Raw genomic sequence first — 14,949 nt, forward strand, 5'->3', positions numbered from 1 at the left:
AAGAAGAAATTTTACAGAAAATATTATAAATTTACATTAAAAAATGTAATTATTTGCACTGTATGAGTACTTAAAGCATACAGAATATACGAAGAGCTACGGGTGTGGAATATATGCCATACACACTAAGAAAAAAATTACATATAACAATTTTATACATAATATATTATTATCAAATAAAATTACTTTTCTCCCCTATTTCTAAAAATAGAATAACAAGAATCGATTATAAAATTCCAAGAAATAACCGATTATTATTATTAATAATAATAATACTAATAATAATAATATATAAGTGTATGATTTTTTCTTTGTAGTTTTACGTGAAAGAAAGAATGTTACTTGGGAGTGAACACAGTTGACGACTTGTGATAATGTTCCTTTGGTCTGTCAATAGGAACAGTACCCATCTGTGCCGAATTGATTGTCGAATTGGCTGTGACAATTCACACGTGCGGACATTGTAAACAAAACGATATTCTGGTTGTACTATGTCAACTTACTTTCTATATATACATATATTGCTATTTAGTCAAATAAACAATATAATTTTTTATTATTTTTTTTTAAATATTTAGGGTGGCCCAAAAGTCGGTTAACCGCCCGAGAAACTGAAATTGTTTCCATCTTTTTAAATATTCAATATCGTCTCGGTTGACTGAATTTTGGGCCACCCTCAATAATATAAGACTCTCTCTCTCTCTCTCTTTATTAATTAATTAAAACGTTTCCTAGTTACAGCTTTGTGTTTTCGTGTTAATTTAATACNTACTGTATTTTTATGTTGTTTTTTATTTTTTTGTTGGTTTCTTTACATGTATTTAACCTATTTTATTCTTAAATTAATATTTTAAAAATTTATATTTATTTCTTTTTCGATTTATTTAATTCTTTTTTTTTTTAATTCCTTAAATTTTATGGCTTAATTTTTATATTTATTTTGGTTTTTGCGTGAGTCTGAATATATTAAAATGTATAATATGTTTTTTTTTGTACAGTACACCCCCTATAACACTGTTGATAATTCCGTTTTGTATGAATTCCGTGTTGTACGAGTCACTTAGATTTTACAAATACGTGTGCCGGGCTGTGAACGGCTCACGTATTTGTAAAATCTAAGTGACTCGTACAACATGGAATTCATATAAAACAGAATAATCAACAGTGTTATAGGGGGATCGACTTGTATTATTATCTTTTGGATTTATATATAAAAATTGTGTGTATATTGAATATTTTTGCATAATTAATTTTTAACATTTTTGGCTAATTTTACTTGTCAAAATTGAAATTTTGTGCTAATTTTCTATGTTAAAAAAAGGGAATTTCATGCTAACTTTCTGTATTATAAATAAAATTTTGAGCTAGTTTTTCTGAGTTTAAAGTAGAATTTTGCATTAATTTTGTTGTTTTAAGCTTATTGTAGGGTAATTTTCTTTATTGAAATTAAAATATTTGGCTAATTTTCGGTATGGAAAGTAAAATTTATGCTAACTTTAAAGTAAAATTTTGGGCTAATATGCAAAAATTAATAACTTTCTACTAATTTTCAGTGTTCAAAATAGAATTTTAGACTCATTCTTAGTGTTAAAAACGAAATTTTTCTATGCCAAAAGTAGAATTTTGGCTATTTTATAAATGTAAAAAATTTTGCATCAATTTATTTATTAAAAACGAAAATTTTGGAATAATTCTCACTTCAAAAGAAAAAAAAAGAAAATTTCAGATTAATTTGTGTGTTAAAATAAAAATATCCCTAATAATTCTTTGTTATATTTACACTAAAATCAGTATGCTAGAATAAAAGTTTAGAACTTAGTAAGTGAATACGAAACTTTTAATGTAATTACGTATGCAAAAAACACGAAAAATTTGAATATATATTTATGCTAAAACTAAAAATTTAGCTTAATTCTTTGGCCTGGAAAATGAAAAATTCCTCTTTGAAGTAATTCTTTACTATTGTAAAAGGGTCACACTACTGTACTAACAATTCACTTAAAGTAGAACCGAAGGTAATCTGTTAATTAAGGGTGTTACACTAACAAAAGAAATGAACTGCTATGTTATGAGAAAGCATTAAAAAGCAGCAGTGAACCCGTTTCAAATGCACAATAAGATATCTGGGACAATGTCTGTGCTGCCCACCTGCAGAGATTCCCGGAACTGAAACATTCTCGACATTCCTAGTGTCATTTCTGTGCCAATAAGATGTCACTTTAAGTTGATCTTTACTAAATGATTTCACTTATTGTCATCCTCTACGAGGTATTTTTTGAAAGGAAAATATAATAAACTTTATATTTATATATATATTGTTTACTTTAAATACTTTAAATATTAAAATAACATCTTCTTAAAGATGCCAGATAACGTTGTTAAGATTGTTGTTTTCTTTGATGTTTACGTACTTACTGTCGACTTTTGAATATATTTATGAATAATATTTTCTAAAGAAATTATTTTAAAGCTTTTTAAATCATTTATAAGATATTTTTATATGGTAAATTTATTTTATTATTATTTTTATTTTTATTTTCAGCGTGTGACAAATATCTGAAAATGCCAGATGACATTGTTTTGATAAGAGGTTTATGAAGATTGTCTTGGGAATATTTTATGTATTATTATTATTATTATTATATTTATCGTATTTTAACGCTTTTAAAATGAATTTTACCTACAAGAAACTTATATTTAAATTTATAAAGAGTGTTTAATACAGTCGACCCCCTATAACACTGTTGATAATTCCGTTTTATATGAATTCCATCTTGTACGAGTCACTTAGATTTTACAAATACATGAGCCGTTCACAGCCCAGCACATGTATTTGTAAAATCTAAGTGACTCGTACAACATGGAATTCATATAAAACGGAATTATCAATTGTGTTATAGGGGGTTGACTTGTATTATTTTTATTAATAATTTATTCAATAAATATTAATTAATACTTTTTATAATATGAAAAGCCTTTACATTAGCTCTATACTGTTTATACTGTATATATATATATATATATATATGTATAGGGTGATCCCAGAGAGGGTTTAGACTTGCTTATGCCCTACGCTGATGACGTACAAGAGGCCCTTCCTCCTCACATAATAATAATGGGCGACACGTATAAACTATTTTTTATTAAATAGAACGAAACACTAAGCGGTAGCTTACACGTAAATTAAGCTCTGGGTGGTCCAAAAGTCAGTTAACCGTGACTGGTAAACACGAATCGTAAACTAACGCGTTTTAGTTTTTTAATCTGACAATTTTAATGGAAATAAATTACAAAATAAGATTTTCGACTGATTTTTACAATGGTTGACTGAATTTCGGGCTATCTCGTATATACTAATTTTATTTATGGGGCCAAGAAATGTGATCGATTAACCGTGTCTTTTGCCAGCGATTCAATAAAGTGGGTAAAAGATTTCAATAAGACGGCGGTAAACCGACTTTTGAGCCACCCTAAACATTCACGAGACTTACACAAAAGATGTGATAATTTAATTTTTTTTCCACTCACCATTATTTTCTGTTGAAAATAAAGTGTTTAATGTTATTTATTTATATTTTAAATTATTTTTTTCCACTGTTTTTTTTTTCTTTTTTTTTTAAATTCACTTTCCAATAACTTTTGGAATTTTATTTCTTCCAACACATTGTCGTTCGTCCCAATCTTTGTCAAACTTATTTACACTCGAGCATTTTATCAATTAAGTCATCGTTCAAGTACAATAGAAGCTCTTTATTTTTTTTCTTTTGTGTCTTTTAACTTGCTTTTGTTTTTCTTCTTTTCTTTTATAACAAACTTGTATTTTGTTGGAATGTTATTGCTTTTATCATGTCCTATATTATTGCTAGTCAAGTCTTAACCTTAGAAAAATTCTTTTCTTATATATATTTTTATTTTCTTTGATGCACTACAAAACAGTGATTTTAATAAGAATTCGATCTGACGTTTTGCATATAGAAAAATATAGAATTTCTAAAATAAATAAGAGAAAATAAAGGTATATATATATGTATATTATTTCTTCTGTAAAATAAAGATTTGTACATAATAAAATATTTTTTTTTCTTTATTATCAATTACTGCTTTTCGGAGATCGAGGAAAGACGGGCCATTAAAGCCATTTGAGGCCCCTTAGTATAATAGAAAAATAAAACAAAGTTTTAAAATGGTATTGTATTTTCTAATTAATAAAATTTGACAAGAATTTTTAAATAGATAAGAAATTTGAGACCCTGAACATGGCCCAACTAAGACCATCAGAGTCATTTGGTCAGGGCCTCAAATTTCTTGTCTATTTAAAATGACCACTACAGTAGTTGAGGTCCTAACAACTATAAAATCCTTGTGATAAGCTCTAATTACAGTATTACAATATGTTTTTCAATAGAATTATCATCTTGCACAATCTACTAACGAACCATTGAGAGCCACGTGTCAAACTGCCCTGCCGACCAATCACTAAAAGTATCACTTGTAGTTGAGGCCTTTATCTAACAGCATGGAGATGAGGCCTAATTATAAATTAATATATCTTTGATTAAATCATTAACTTGTCTTGTAACAAATGGGGAACAGTATTAATAAATAACACAAGAACAAATCGAAGTATTGTACATAATACAATATTTAGTGATTTTTCATCAAATTATTCACGAATTTTTACGATTGTTGAAATATGTATTTTTCCACTAAATCACGTTTCACAATCTTGTAACAAACAGGGGTGTAGATAAAAATAGTATTAAATATCAACAAGGACAAAGCAATATTTTTGAATAATTACAGAAAGTATCATTGCACAATTTAAAAAAAAAAACAATAGGAAAAACTTTGTCCCAATTTGATTTGCCCAATCTGCAGATAGATAAGACATTTAAAAAACAAAATAAAATATCGATAAAACATCAGAAAAAAAAGGACAAACGAGTAGTAGAATTTTTATCAAGATACGCTCTATATGAGTTATTACTTTGTGGAATTAACTTTAATAAAAAATTGTAATGGAAGTTAACTCAATACACTGAAGCAACAGTGCGACTCATTTTTTCAACATCAATCAGAGCGTAATCAGGATCACATCCTTATGTATCATCCGAAAATTCCCTTGTGAATATTAACGACACTATGTCAAAACTAGGTTGGTCAGATTCTCTCGTCTAAAGACAGGAAATAACCCATCTATCATTGCTGGTTGACAAGCACAGAGTGGCTGAAATGTGGATAGAGAGTATCACCTGGCAATTCCCACGTGGTCCCTGTTAATTACTAACACTACTGCACAAGAGATAGAACTAAGTCCCATTTGACAAAACTATTGATGTCTTTGTTATCGACTTGTTCTATACCATTATGCTCCATCAGATGTTCGATACTTCAATTCACGTGCCTATCAGTAACGCTTAACTTTATCTATACCTTGATTGACATATTTCTTTTCTTTTTTTTTAAAAAAAGAAATAATGTATTTTGTGTTTTACAATCGATATCGAAGAATTCTTTACAGAAATATGTGTGCTATGCGGGGCCAACCTGTACATTGTCCAACGTGTTTTACTTGGCGTACAGCCCAATGACCTTGCTCGCACTAAGGAAGTTAGTCAGTCACACTTCTTGCCCAACAACTATGAGGTGTAGATGTTGGATAATATTTCAAATGTCTTCCTTATAGTTATCCGAGATGGTATAGTGTTGCAATAAACGTATTTTATAAAAGGTTTTATACGCGTTATAACGTTGAGAAATTCATTAGAAAATATGTAAAATTATTACATATTTTACTCGATATTTTTCGTCATTCCTTCTATACAATTCGAAGAAATTTTTAGATAAAAGAACCTCTATATAACACTGTACCTTATATTATATAAAAGGGCTACATAATTTATTTAAAATAAACCCTTATTAAAAAATCTCTACCTAATCTACCTAATATTATTACACCTCTATATAACGTCAAAAATTAATTAGAATAATTATTTTTCTTATAACATACATAAAATATACATAATTGCTATTCAGATGATATAAATAATTAATGCTTATAAATTAAAACGTGGATGGAAACGTATAAATTTCAATACATTTAAATTAAAATATAAATTTGCTCGTTAAAATATTAAAGCTTATATTTCATGAATATTGTAATTTAAAAAAAATATTAGGAAGAAATATATTAAAATATAAGCAATTATTATAATTTAAATACATTTATTAAAATGAATAAAATAAAAGAGAAGAAGAAAAAAATGAGTAATTAATGTATAGAAAAGCAGGAAAAGAGAATGCGCAATTAAATACGAAACAAGCGAAACCATTAAGCATGGACAATTATTTAAATATTAATAAATCGTCTTGAATAATGTTGGACCAATCGGTCTCAAATCTCTATCGTGGGCGGCCTTCTAGAGCACGAGCGCCCTCTGTCGTCACACAGCAAGTGTAAACAGTGGACAGAGGGTACAGCATTTGGTACGTTGCTAGATGATGGGCGAAACGCGTTGTGACTCACAGGTTTAGCATGTGGCTGATACTTGTATGTTGGTGGAAAATTTGGTTTTCGATACACACAACGTCCTACAATCGTCGAGACAATTGCCATTCTTTAACTTGTCTCGTTTGATGAGATTGGATTATGACCTTTCGAAGACCCACTACGTACAGGACGGTTATCTCTCGTCCCAGGTGAGTCACGCCATAATCTTTTATCATTACTCATAATATATGTAACTTGCTCGTATATGTATGTACATAATTGTAAGTAGTAACAGTTAAATATTATTTAAAAAAAAAACTCTGCTGTACAGTAAGTACAGTACATTAATAAAAAAAAAACTTTTTAAGAAACTAGTAAGATAATTACTTTATACTGTCGCATGCTGTTATACCGGTCAGAGCAGGAAGAATACCAGACAAACAATTGTGTGTGCGTGTGTGTGTAGTATATATTATATATGTATATATATATACACACACACATGATGTGAGGGATAGGTTCACCTTAATTTTTTCTAATTTTTCTACTGTAATAAACGGGTCATACATACCAAACAATGAAAGCTGCTTTAAGTAATAGTAAGCTATAAAAATGGTGGAAAAACACTTTTGGGTTTGCTATAATTGATCAATACTCAGCCGGGTTGGTAGATCACCCAGTTAAAGCAAAGCAAGCAAACTGCAAAACGTGACTTGGTCCAAAGAAGTTGATTGTAGTTACGTACCTGTCGGTAAACGTTCAGATCAGAGACGAAGCTAATTCACTTCCTTCCGTTCGCGTAAACATGAAAAGAAAGTTTTTCTTCCACTCCATATACTCATCCCCCCTTTTTTAGTATATACAACCATTATTAATATAAAAGAGGAGGAAGGGGGGATAGAGAGAGAGAGAGGAAAAAAAACCATAAGATAATTATATTTTTCCTACTCTCTTACTATACAATTTTGAGTTAATGATGGTTATTTTGTAATGTTAATTTAATTAAAACTCCTTCCATTTCCGGAGAAATTCGAATAAAAAAAGCATATAAAGTTACTCTTATATTATCAAATTACGATACTGATTCACCTAATACTCGAAAGATGATTAATGTTTTCTTAGAATGTCATTATCTAAAAAGTGTTCTTTTATGAAAAGGACATTTCATATTATTAATCAAAACGAATTAGATTTAGGTTTCTATGTCAGGTACGTTTATTATTATTATACTCATTTAATCCACATGAGATCTAAAGACCAAAAAAAAAAATGGCTGACTTAAATTTACAGATAAATAATCTGATAAATGAATGAGTGTAATTTATGTATTTACCTGATATAATTTATTAATTTACTTACACTCATTAGAGGGTCATTTTTTTCTTTTTTAATTTCAATTGAGATTAATTGCGCTTGCTCTTTCATTTACCCATTTTTAGTATAGATTCTAGGGTGGCCCAAAAGTAAGTTAACCGTTTTAAAGAGTAAATTTCTGTTTTATTTTTTTAACTAATTGGTTACAAAATAATACAAAGCTGTTCCTTACATTCTTATTTAATTAAATTAATTAGTTTGTTTTTTTTTCTTTGTGTGTGTGTGTATAAAGGTAAAGAGTCGTGTTTGAACTTCTTGTTCTATATTCACAATTATATCTGAAATAAACGAAAATAAATCGTGGTTAACTGACTTTTGGGCTTGTATAAATTCTATCAATTAACATATAATTCTTATATACGGTGGCCAAAAGTCAGTTAACCATTGTAAACACAAAATTTTGCTCTTAAATATACACACACACGAAAAAAAAAATATTTTTTTTTTGATGTTCTCATATATTTTGCTCAAGAAAAACATGTTTTTAACACAGTTTACGACTGAGACACCTGGAATAACACCTGGAACACACGGTTAACCGACTTTTAGACCACCCTATTTTGTAATGAAAATAATAATAATATTTCATTTAATGTAACATAAACTTAAAATATTTAGACAAAACACACGTTTCAAAAAATTCCAATCGATATTACGTAACTTTAAAAATATTTATTCATAACAGGATACTATTTTTCAGTAATAAACAATCATTACACAATACGTAATAAATGTCCTTATATGACAAAATTACATATTTCTTCTATACATAGTGAAAAAAAATATACTTTTAGAAAGAAAAATATTTAAAAAAAATTAATTTTTTTAATATTTTAAATCGATTAAATAATTATTTTACATCAATTTTATTAAAAAAAAGGTTTTAAAATATCCAGAATGGAATTTTTTGTGGAAAAAAAAATATNTATCAGAATGTTTTTTAATTCAAAATTGTTAATGTTTTTTTTATGATATGTATGTAAAGGGTCAGTCAAATGCCCAAGTAACTCAGCCTTATGGAACAAGTTGTCAAAATCAACAGGAGCAACAAAGTCATATTGTTAAAAGAATAAAATTAAATTCAGGAACTGGACAAACTATTGTAAGTGGTTTTATTTATAAATAAAGTTTTTTTTTTTAAATTTGTTCATAACAATTTTAATTCAATAGCAATCAGGTACTCATTCAGAAGGAAATGTTTCTGCACAGCAAAATAATCCATATTATTTTAATCAACAACAATTGCAACTTCTTAATTTACAACAGAATCAGGTAAACATTAAATATATATAACATAGCTTTGAGGTATTTCTTTATTTTGTAACTACCAAGTGATCAAATGAAAAGTTTACTTGCAAATAGTTCACTTTGTGACACCATATTTGTTACTGTCCTGCTACATGTTATGAAAAACACTTAAATTTTTATATTTATTTACTGTTGATTATGTTACTGTGTTATGTATATTTATTTACTTGTTACCAAGGAATAATAATTGACTTTTTGACAGTGTTTCCAAGTTTACCTCTCACAAGTAAACTTTTTGTTTGATCACTTAGTATATTTGTACTATTTGTACTTCACTCAAAAATAAAGAAATGCTATAAAAAAAAATCAAATCAAAAACTGTTTTTTGATATTTTGATCATATTTATTGTGCATAAAATTAATTTTTTTTAAATAAATATTTTAATTAATGGCTTTTTAACTTGAAAAATTATAAAAATGAAAACAAATCTCTACTGATTTAAATGGTATACTAATCATTGTTTTTTTTAATATAAATACCTATTTAATTGCTATAAAAAAATAATTAAAATAAGAATTTATACAGGAAATTATGTAGGAAAATATATTTAATTTACTTTATTATTTTTTCCAATTAAAAATAAAAATTATTTTATGATATTAACAAAGAAAATCATTTTCTATATATAAATATTCAATTCATTATTTTAATTTGTTACTTCATCATCTCACAGACAATTATAAAAATAAAAATTTAATAAAAAAAAGAAGAATCTACAGAGAGATTGATAATTTTGATATTTAATTTAAAGTTAATAGTATATGAAACTTTAGTTATAAGATACTCTTGATTAATTTTGTGGTCGAAAACTGTCTTATGTTTTGATGGTTTTATGAGATATCACTTTTAGAAATTTTGGCATAACCTAACTTTGAACTTGCTTTTCTCTTCTTTAAAAATTCCTTTATGAGATAGAAAATAAGTAGTTTGAAGAAGAGAAGAGGGGGGAAGAAAAAGAGAAAAAAAAAGGCGACAAGATGATTTTCTTCGCACTAAGAGATGTCAAGTCTGTCAAATTAAATATCCAACTGGCGTCCTATTATAATAATTTAACATTTCTCAGTTTTCTCATCAAATTGCCTCATCCATAACATACTTGTCTCTTAATTTGATAAAACCTGACAAATTTATTAAGCGAAAAATATTAAAAAAAAAAAAAAAATTTGTGGAGTTAAAAGTATATTAATCCCCGTTGGTTCATTTTCAAGTTAAAGTATTTATTGATGTTTTAATTGTTATTATTTTTTATAACATGATTTAAATAAAATTAAAAAGAAAAAAAATCAAAAAAAAACTTTTTAAGAAACTAGTAAGATAATTACTTTATACTGTCGCATGCTGTTATACCGGTCAGAGCAGGAAGAATACCAGACAAACAATTGTGTGTGCGTGTGTGTGTAGTATATATTATATATGTATATATATATACACACACACATGATGTGAGGGATAGGTTCACCTTAATTTTTTCTAATTTTTCTACTGTAATAAACGGGTCATACATACCAAACAATGAAAGCTGCTTTAAGTAATAGTAAGCTATAAAAATGGTGGAAAAACACTTTTGGGTTTGCTATAATTGATCAATACTCAGCCGGGTTGGTAGATCACCCAGTTAAAGCAAAGCAAGCAAACTGCAAAACGTGACTTGGTCCAAAGAAGTTGATTGTAGTTACGTACCTGTCGGTAAACGTTCAGATCAGAGACGAAGCTAATTCACTTCCTTCCGTTCGCGTAAACATGAAAAGAAAGTTTTTCTTCCACTCCATATACTCATCCCCCCTTTTTTAGTATATACAACCATTATTAATATAAAAGAGGAGGAAGGGGGGAGAGAGAGAGAGAGAGGAAAAAAAACCATAAGATAATTATATTTTTCCTACTCTCTTACTATACAATTTTGAGTTAATGATGGTTATTTTGTAATGTTAATTTAATTAAAACTCCTTCCATTTCCGGAGAAATTCGAATAAAAAAAGCATATAAAGTTACTCTTATATTATCAAATTACGATACTGATTCACCTAATACTCGAAAGATGATTAATGTTTTCTTAGAATGTCATTATCTAAAAAGTGTTCTTTTATGAAAAGGACATTTCATATTATTAATCAAAACGAATTAGATTTAGGTTTCTATGTCAGGTACGTTTATTATTATTATACTCATTTAATCCACATGAGATCTAAAGACCAAAAAAAAAAATGGCTGACTTAAATTTACAGATAAATAATCTGATAAATGAATGAGTGTAATTTATGTATTTACCTGATATAATTTATTAATTTACTTACACTCATTAGAGGGTCATTTTTTTCTTTTTTAATTTCAATTGAGATTAATTGCGCTTGCTCTTTCATTTACCCATTTTTAGTATAGATTCTAGGGTGGCCCAAAAGTAAGTTAACCGTTTTAAAGAGTAAATTTCTGTTTTATTTTTTTAACTAATTGGTTACAAAATAATACAAAGCTGTTCCTTACATTCTTCTTTAATTAAATTAATTAGTTTGTTTTTTTTTTCTTTGTGTGTGTGTGTATAAAGGTAAAGAGTCGTGTTTGAACTTCTTGTTCTATATTCACAATTATATCTGAAATAAACGAAAATAAATCGTNTATAAAGTAGTCCATATTTAAAAGTAAAATTTTTCATATAACTTGATATAAAAAGAAATATAAAATATAATATAAATGTAAATATTTTATGCTTTGTATAGTCTATCAGTGAGGGTTATTTGTGTTCATACTTAAACATAAAACATATTTTACTTACTTAAAAATAAATGAAAGTAACAAGTAAATTACTTTTATTAAATGTTTAATTCATTTAAATGTAAAATATTTATATATTTATATTATTTTTAAAGCATTATAAGTAATTAAGGCTGTTTTCTGTTTAAAAAAAAAGCTTGATTTAATTACTATTATTTTATACATATTTTAATTAGTAAAGTAATATATAAAGTAGAACTTATATAGTATAAAAGAAATGCATTACACTACAGTTTATATATATATATATATTAAATATGTACTATTTTATATATTACTTCACTTAAAATTTTGTACGAAGAAATGAAATATAAAAGTGTACAATAAATATAAAATTTTATGTATTGCTCAATCGATTTTTGTATGTAATTGCTGTCCATGCCTGAGCAATATACAAACAGACGTTTGCAAAATTTTAAATGCTGATCACACACGGAAATTTATAGTAGAGTTTATATATAAATTTATTAGTTCTGATGCTCCAGTTTAATAGAAAAAAAATCATATAGAATAAATATACGTTAGCCAATAGTTGCAATTACATAAACGAAATGGGGTTTCATTTTCATTAACGTTTGACGAATCCATCGATCTTTTCTAACAACATTCAAAGAGACAATTTGAAAAGAAAATCTGTTTGCAATCATTATAAATTAATTTACTTTAACAAGACGAAAGATCAGTTAAAGTCACATTTTATGTACTACTTTAATTTTTGATGATATTCTTAAATCTTACAAAAGTAATACAATTTAACATAAATAATATATTATATTTACGTCCTATATACCTTTTAATTATAAGATAAATAAATAAATAATACATTTAACTTTTAAATATATTTTTATATAGAAAATATATACAGTAAAACCTGTGTTTTACTCGCGCGGGACCGTATTTCCTTTTTCCGTTTTGAACAGGTTTTACTATAAGAAAAGTAAATTAATTTACTTTTCATACAAGAAGACAAGTTTATATATTATATAAGTGATTGTTTACTGTAGCAGAAAAGACTTTTCTTTAATTAAATTATTTTTATTATATGAATTTTTTTATATAAAAGATTAAATCCTGTTAGTTAAAATCATAAGAGAATTTTAACTTATTTAAAATATTTAATTATTTAAAAATTATATTGAAATTAATTTTAATTATAAAAGATTTTTCTTATGTAATAAATTAACATATATACACATTCTTTAGTAGAATAAAATAATGATAATAAAGCAAAATACTTAATAGTAATAACTATAGCAGCTTAATTTATTACACAATACACATTTTAAACAGATATTTAATTGTAATTAAATTTTTTAATTATATTCTCTACATTATAGATTTTTAATGATTTTTTTGAGACTGAAAGTGTTTTGTGTTTCCAACTAACAAGGTTCAGTCCATCATATAAAAATCATATCAACACGGAAATTTAATAGAAAAATATAGAATATAGAAAAAAAAAACACTTATCTTCAACTAGAAAACGCTTAGGATGACAAAAAAACACTCAGAAGTTAGATAAAAGACATTATCTTTTCAGTAATCGCGCTTGAAGAGGTCGAGTAAGAACATCAGAGATTACACATTATTGTCATATATACTGTATATATATATATATTTTTAATCTTTATGACAATCGTAACATTAAATTTTCCCACAAAAATTAAAGAAGAAAAAACTATTTTAAAATATTGACAATTTAAATAAGCCATTAATACATTTACTTATTTATTTATTTAATTCAAACTCGTTAAAAGTATTCTTTAGTAGTGATAAATCTTTTAATAAGTCTACTGACATTTACTTTTCTAACATAAAAAATAGATTAAAATTCAATATTTACTAGAAAAACTCATTAATTTTTATCGTTGGAACATTATATATTTTAAATCTGACAAGTTCGGACTTGTCCAAATTGGTTATTTTTTTTTCTTTTAAATTGTTAATTATATATGAAAGTTGAAGATCATATATAATTCTATTTAAGAGCTTATAAACGAATTTTACTTGATTTTTTTAAAAATTTAATTCCTTTTTGAAGGATTTAAATGGTAGAAAGACATGTTTAAACATGTTTAAATTCGAAAATAAATCCATTAATTTTATTGTTAATTATACACGAGAATTGAAGGCCATTCGTAACTCCATTTAACATAATTATTTTATTTGCTTTCTTTGAAGTTAATAATTTAATTCTTTAAAGGATTTAAATGGTCTATTTATCACGAAGACTTTCATGAGTCACCTAAGTGAATTTCAATAAAAAAATAAAGAGAAGGAGAGAGGGAAAAAAATGGAGGATGTGATGCCAAATCGTATGATGTTTGGAAGAAAGATGTAGACAATCTGTCTTAGCTATGATTTATCGTCGACAATGATATGGAAGCTTCAATCTTCCCTATCTTGGCGCCAACCTGCTAGATATTGCATGTTCAGCTGTCACTTACAGCTTAGTAAATTTTGGTAATCCAATCTTGTAATCTTCCATAATGAAATCAAGTTACAACTTCTAAGAAACGAACAATCAAAACATGGTTTGGAAAAATAAATTTTTGTCAGCTCTTAATTATAAACGCATGCTGCGAATGACATTCAAAGAAATCATTCAATATAATTAAATTTTTCTTCTCTAGAATTCTAATAAATTTAGATTTTTTTTTTAAAATGGATTATTTCTACATAAATAAGTGCACCCTCTTGACTTATAAAAAAATGGCGTAGTTTTTGGTAAAATAGAATTTTAAAATGTAAAATTACTTAAAAGTTGAAAAACTTAATTATAATAAATTGGATTTAAACAGTTTAACTATATTTTTTTATTAATTAAAAGGAAAAAAGTAGTTAAATAAAATTAAATGTAATTAATTAACGAATCGAATTTACTTAAATGTTACGTGTTTCTTTTTTTAGGTATTTGAAAAATTGTTACAGCGTTTATAAAGTGAGAACATTAATGAAAAAGTAATTAACTTGCAAATTGGCTAATTAGATAAAAAATAACTTTATT

At 26.3% G+C, this 14,949-nt stretch overlaps 1 protein-coding gene across 1 annotated transcript in view; it reads left to right on the plus strand.

Annotated features, from left to right (window-relative positions):
- Positions 1-6,423: 6,423 nt before the first annotated feature.
- The window catches only part of LOC111636837 (leucine-rich repeats and immunoglobulin-like domains protein 2), a 33,245-nt gene continuing 24,719 nt past the window's right edge, over positions 6,424-14,949 (plus strand). The window contains exon 1 of the mRNA XM_023382213.1: positions 6,424-6,699. The gene's annotated coding sequence lies outside the window, so the exon portion shown is untranslated. The remainder of the gene's footprint in view (positions 6,700-14,949) is intronic.

This window comes from Centruroides sculpturatus, unplaced genomic scaffold, assembly GCF_000671375.1.
Source record: "Centruroides sculpturatus isolate CEXI.00-Female unplaced genomic scaffold, Cexi_2.0 scaffold1100, whole genome shotgun sequence".
NCBI classification, from domain to species: Eukaryota; Metazoa; Arthropoda; class Arachnida; order Scorpiones; family Buthidae; genus Centruroides; species Centruroides sculpturatus.